Below are 6,659 nucleotides of genomic sequence, written 5' to 3' on the forward strand. Positions count from 1 at the left end.
GTGCACGCACCTGAGGGCGAGTAACTGCAGCACTCCAGAGGCAAATATCATCGCCGTATATGGATAGGCACACCGACTTTGGCAAAACCTTCACCAGACCAATGAGGGCCACATTGAACAATGTGGGGCTTAAAACACCTCCCTGAGGTACTCCGCAGTAGGTGTAATGTTGGGCAGTTGTACCCTCATATGTTTGTACAAAGAAACCTCTGCCAGTTATATAATCTTTTATCTGTTGAGAAACAAAGCATTGATCAATAGCATAACAAACTCTGTATACTCATAACGTCTAAGAGACTCACGTGCCGATAGCGTCTAGAAAATTTTAACGAGAAGACAGTGCTGGCTCTCACAAGCTCTTGATGTATTCCAGTTAGACCATCTCAACGCCAGGCCTACTCATTATGCAGGAGAGAACAGCCACTGATCGGATCCTTTGAAAGCAAAGCACGTAGCCTTATCCAACGCTGACTACATGACATTGTGTAGTCCACAAGGAGCGGTGTTCGGTAGGACGTCCAATATACACAAGCCGAAAAAAAGCCATTATCAGCACAAGTGTTGCCTTATCCCAGATATGGCGCCACATCGTCTCTAAACGAATATCTTTGGGATGTGTTGCGGCTACCAATTGGGCTTCCACTCCGGAGCGGTGACTACGTTCGCGAACATAGACCGAAAAGAAAAAGCGGGAGCTGCTCTTCAATCCAGGAACCAGCTCACAAACGAGAGTGCCGCCATGTACATTGAGGACATGGTCCGTCTGTTCAAGCGTGCAGATTACAACATGGCTGAAGATAAGAAGGTGCGCCATCTAATGCGCGGAGTGAAGCAAGAGCTGTTCACCGTTCTCGTCCGCAACCCTCCAAGCACTGTTGCTGAGTTTTATTCGGAAGCGACGACCATCAAAAAAAAAACACTATAACAGCGCGCTCGGGAGTACAACAGGAATCTTAACTGCGCATCTGCACAGGTATTCTCTGGAGGCATGCGAAACGACGTTGAAGCCCTGCGAGGGCTCATTTAGATCAGTTCATAGGGAAGAACTGAGCAGACTGCAAATGTCCCAGATTCCAACTGCACTATCTGTTACAGACGTTGTTCGTGATGAACTGAGGCAGGTCATACGAGAACCAGAGCGTGAGCTGCAGCCGGTTCGACCTATCCGAACGTACTCTGAAGTTCTCCGACAACCCACAGTACACAACAATGCAGCAGTTGCGATGGCAGCGACTCCTCTCCCATCTACAGCACGCAGCTCACCTCGTCCACGGGAACCAACGGCTACCTATCTGCCCCCAGGAGCACGTAGCACAAATCGCTATGTGGAGCCTAGGCCCAGGAAAAGTGACGTCTGGCGTGATCACGAGCGGCAGGCCTCTTTGTTTCCATTGTGGCGAAGCGGGTCATTTGTACAGATTCTGCCCTTACCGACAGGCTCGATTAAGAGGCTTCCCGTCGTATGCACCGTGCCCCCGAAACGGCGAACGACCAGCGGAGATTGAGGAGTACTTGTCCACGCGCCAGAATTCGCCACTTCTACGCCAACGTCGGTCACGGTCACCATCGCCTATGCGCTACCGGTCATGCAGCCCACGTGCACCTGCAAGGCAGCCTGGTCATCGCTCTTCAAGTCCACTCCCGGAAAACTGAAGCAAGCGACCTGTGGAGGTGAGGCCGCCGATAACATCAATTACGAAGATCCTCCAATATGGCTTGAGGGCGACGACGGTGTATTTCCGGTAAATGGGTGCAACCACGAAAGCGTTACTTCAGATTTGCGGTTGAGAATAGAAGGATGGGAGCTGAATACCTTAGTCGACACCTGTGCTGATTATTCAGTGATAAGTCACAAGATGGTGAAGAAGCTAAACAAAGTTGTGACACAGTGGAGTGGATCGCAGATACGCACGGCAGGTGGTCACATTATTACGCCCCTTCGCTGATGCACCGCAAGACTTGAAATACGGGGCTTTGTTTACGTTGCCGATTTCATTGTGCTACCAGAATGTTCAAGAGACCTCATTATAGGAATGGATTTTTTGCGAGCTAATGGCGCAGTAATTAACCTGCGTAGGTCCAGCGTGTCCTTTTCGACTGAACGAGCTATACCTGTAGAGGAATCTGAGGAGCGACGCCTAACTGCTCTACGCGTTGTTCATGATGACGTAACTGTGCCGCCAAGCTGCAGTATAATGGTGCTCGTAGAGAATGACGCATTTTACAACCGCGAAGGCATAGCGGATACAAATGTAGGGCTGTTTTTGAAAAAAGGTGTCTGCATAGCTCGGGGTCTTGTTCACTTGAGGAATAGCCGTGCAGATGTCCAAGTTACGAATTTCTTCAATGAACTTCAACACATCGCTCAAGGCACGGCTATTGCCTATTTACACGACTTCTGTATGTCGACAGAACTATGCAGCTTAACCACGTCAACCACACGACCAGTGGCCTGCAACATCGACACATCCCTGACCGTCAACCAGAGCCTTCCGGACAGTCAAAAGAAACAGATTTACGCCTCAGTAAAAGAATTCTCTGATTGCTTTTCTATTGCCTCGAAGGTCCAGCGCACGTCAATTACGAAACACAGAATTATAACGCAAGACGACACGAGGCCTATATGCCAGCATCCATATCGAGTGTCACAGAATGAACGGGAAATCATTAAGAAGCAAGTGGAGGAAATGCTTTCGGATGATGTCATCCAGCCTTCGAATAGTCCATGGGCGTCCCCCGTTGTGCTCGTTAAGAAGAAAGACAACACGCTTAGATTCTGTGTCGACTACCGAAAACTCAACAGTTTAACTAAACGAGATTTCTACCCCTTGCCACGTATTGACGATACACTAGATCGGCTGCTATCCGCAAAGTTTTTCTCCTCCTTGGATCTGAAAAGCGGATATTGGCAAATAGAGGTAGACGAGCGGGACCGTGAAAAAACGGCATTCGTAACACCAGATGGCCTCTACGAATTCAAAGCGCTTCTATTCGGCCTCTGTTCCGTGCCAGCGACGTTCCAGCGAATGATAGACACTGTCTTCGCGGGATTGAAATGGCAGTCATGCCTAGTGTATTTGGATGACGTGGTGGTATTCTCTGCAACGTTCGACAAACATCTAGAGCGACTGTGCACTGTATTACAAGCCAACTGGTCAGCAACTTGACAAACAAACCCGAAAAATGCCACTTCTGCTTCGAAGAGCTGAGATTCCTTGGAAATGTCATTAGTTCTGACGGTGTTCGTCCTGATCCAGAAAAGACAGCCGCTGTTCAGAGGTTCCCTACACCCACAGACAGAAAGTCAGTGCGTCAATTTTTGGGTTTATGTGCCTACTATAGGCGATTTGTGGAAAACTTCTCAAAGATTGCGGAACCTCTTACAAAACTAACGAAAGACGACGTGCCCTTCACATGGTAAAGCGAACATCAGAAAGCTTTTGATGAATTATGAAAACAGCTACAGGGTTCACCAATATTTGCCCATTTTGATGAGACAGCCGACACTGAAGTCCATACCGATGCCAGCAATGTCAGTTTCGGCGCCATCCTGGTCCAGTACCAAAATGGTCAAGAGAAAGTGTTAGCCTATGCCAGCCGCAAACTCTCAAAAGCTGAGGCAAACTTCTCTGCTCCTGAAAAAGAGTGCCTCGCAGTCATCTGGGCAATAAATAGGTTTCGACCCAACCTTTATGGTAGACCGTTCAGAGCTGTCAGTGACCACCATGCTCTATGCTGGCTAGCAAATCTCAAGGATCCGTCAGGTCAACTCGCCAGATGGAGCCTTAGGCTGCAGGAGTATGACATTGCGGTCGTATACAAATCTGGAAGGAAACACAGTGATGCCGACTGCCTGTCACGCTCTACCGTCGATCAAAGTGTACCTGAAGAGGAAGACTTCCCGTTTCTAGGCGTTGTCGACGCATTCGAAATCGCTCAACAACAACGAGATGACCCGGATTTGCTGGCGCTTATACAATACCTGCAGGGTCTTGACGTTCAAGGTCGAGACCCTGCAGAAAAACACGTAAACAAAAATGTACATACAGGTTTCACGTGGTTCATTTGCATGTACAGCTTTTCACAAGCATAAATGACACATCCGTAGGGAAACATTGAATGTTTAGAAGAGATATGGGAGTACCTCGTGAGTTGATAAGGCCAACAGAGGTGACAAAAAAATCATGAGCCACTTACAACACATCGGGCGTCACAAGAAGGCATTTATCGCGCATTCCGAACAAAACCATGTTCAAATGTGCTTGACACAAGAGACTTCACGGAGTTCGAACAGAATCTACATATCTAGAGATGTTTTGCGATTCCCTTTATACTTCTTTCTTGTTAAATATTTTAGGTACTTTACTGTCACAATGAAACATGAAGATATTTTTGCAGATGATCTCGTGACTTCTATTCTAAGAGAACAAATTTCTGCGAAGATCACAACACAAGGCCGATGTTCTAAACATACGGAAAGGTAGAAGAAGCCTTCAAGTAGAGGCAGAGTCACTGAACGTTACCTTGAGGTAACGGCTAGTGAAGCGCAGCTTTTCAAGGCTTTCAATCGTATGAATCAGTAGTATCCATTCTATTACATCACCTGTTCACAATATAGAACACCTCTGTCACCTCTGTTGTGAGAATTTTGAGAAACAATTACTTCTGGCCACGTGGCAGGCATCTCAATTTCGCACATCCTTTTAAAGAATATACATTCCAATAGTACGACTGACTTTTCGAGTACCAAATTTTGCTTGTCGATAATAAAGAAAAGTCGTCGTATAAGATTTCCCGAGCTTAACTGTTTACTGCAATCGTTCTGCTGCAAATGTTTCCTGATATTCTACCGGAATATTCTACTTTGATATTTCTATGTATTATTTTACTATGTAGAGCTATTAGTGTAATCAATATTTTGTGTTAAAATGTTTTTAGATAAGTGAAGTTTCTTAATATTGCGATAAAAAGCCATAACTTTGAGAAAGTAATCACGCACACGATTCTTTATCACTTCATAAATGAACCAGCAGCCTTTAAGTGTAAGTCTGCCTTAGAATGTAATATGTTTTCTGGGTAGGACCAACAAGTTTTAGGAGAACATTTTAGATGAATGACGTGAGGTTCAGCAAACAAAACTACGTAATTGTAGTTTGTCGATGTGTACATTCTGCACTTTTAATCTCCATCAACTTGGTACGGGGAAGGTGAGTATATGTGGCCTGTTACAACTTTCACTTCAGATCTGTTGAGAAACAAAGCATTGATCAATGGCATAACAAACTCTGCATATTCATAACGTCTAAGAGACTCACGTGCCGATAGCGTCTATCAAATTTTAAGGAGAAGAGAGTGCTAGCTCTCACAAGCTCCTGATGTACTCCAGTTAGACCATCTCAACGCCGGGCCTACTCATTATGCAGGAGAGACTAGCCACTGATCGAATCCTTTGAAAGCAAAGCACGTAGCCTTATCCAACGCTGACTGCATGGCATTGTGCAGTCCACAAGGGGCGGTGTTCGGTAGGACGTCCAATATACACAAGCCGAAAAAAGCCATTATCAGCACAAGTGTTGCCTCACCCCAGATATGGCGCCACATCGTCTCTAAACGAATATCTTTGGGATGTGTGGCGGCTACCAATTGGGCTTCCACTCCGGAGAACCAGTGTGTTCATGAAACAGTCGTACAGTGGGTTGCAGCTCCTTCATTACAACTTCGTCGTCAATAGTACAATAACCACTCTTGTTGGACTTGTTGATAGCAAGTATTTCTAGTGCTCAAACGGGCGGCATGTTATTGCCATTGACTTCCTGAAGAAAAGAAAAAGAAGAGACATTCTGATGCTATCTGCACCTAACTAAATCGAAGTTAACGTTGTCGGGAGCCTTCTTGAGAGTGATTCATACAGGTTTGACACCCTAATTTATAACAGCATGCACCTTATGTAGGTCCTGGTTTACCTACTTCTTTTGAAGGACATCAATGTATTTTTGTGTCAGGCAGTACAAAGTGTAAGAAGGAAAAGGTAGAGAATATTTTGATAATGCTGAATATCAATTGCGCAAGGGCAAACACTTGACTACAATAAGGTCAATTTACCAGTGAGCGAATTATATTTCCTGAAGAAGCAAATAGGATGATTTACTTAGAGTCAAGGCACCTCGGTTAGTTTTGCGAAGTGCTGAGCTGAGGTTAACTTTCACCAAAAAGTCAAAATGAAACCAAAAGCTTTGAAATAATCGCATCAACGACCCACAGGCGCTAGGAATGTGTATTCACCGCTAGAAATTTATTGCTACTATGTTTCGAATAGTTATTCGTATCTTAATGAAACAGTTTTTATTTATTACGTCAAGCGCATTTCAAATAGATGTTCTCATCAGAGCCACAACTATCTATTTACTTTTGGTTACTACGGCCGTGAGGCATCCCAGCAATGTTCCTTCTGTGAAAGGTATATATCTGAATATTTTGCTAATGCCAAATTATATGCCGATAGAGTCGAAAGAAAACTGCGAAAGAAACCTATAGACTCGTCTTATTTCTTTCCTTTTCATACAGTCGTTTAAGATGTTGCACTTGCAGAATGTTGATGGCATTGCACAACAATTGCAAGTAAGCTATGAAATCCCACAGAATCTTGGGTGCTTCGCGAT

Source organism: Rhipicephalus microplus, chromosome 2 (assembly GCF_043290135.1).
Source record: "Rhipicephalus microplus isolate Deutch F79 chromosome 2, USDA_Rmic, whole genome shotgun sequence".
Lineage (NCBI taxonomy): Eukaryota > Metazoa > Arthropoda > Arachnida > Ixodida > Ixodidae > Rhipicephalus > Rhipicephalus microplus.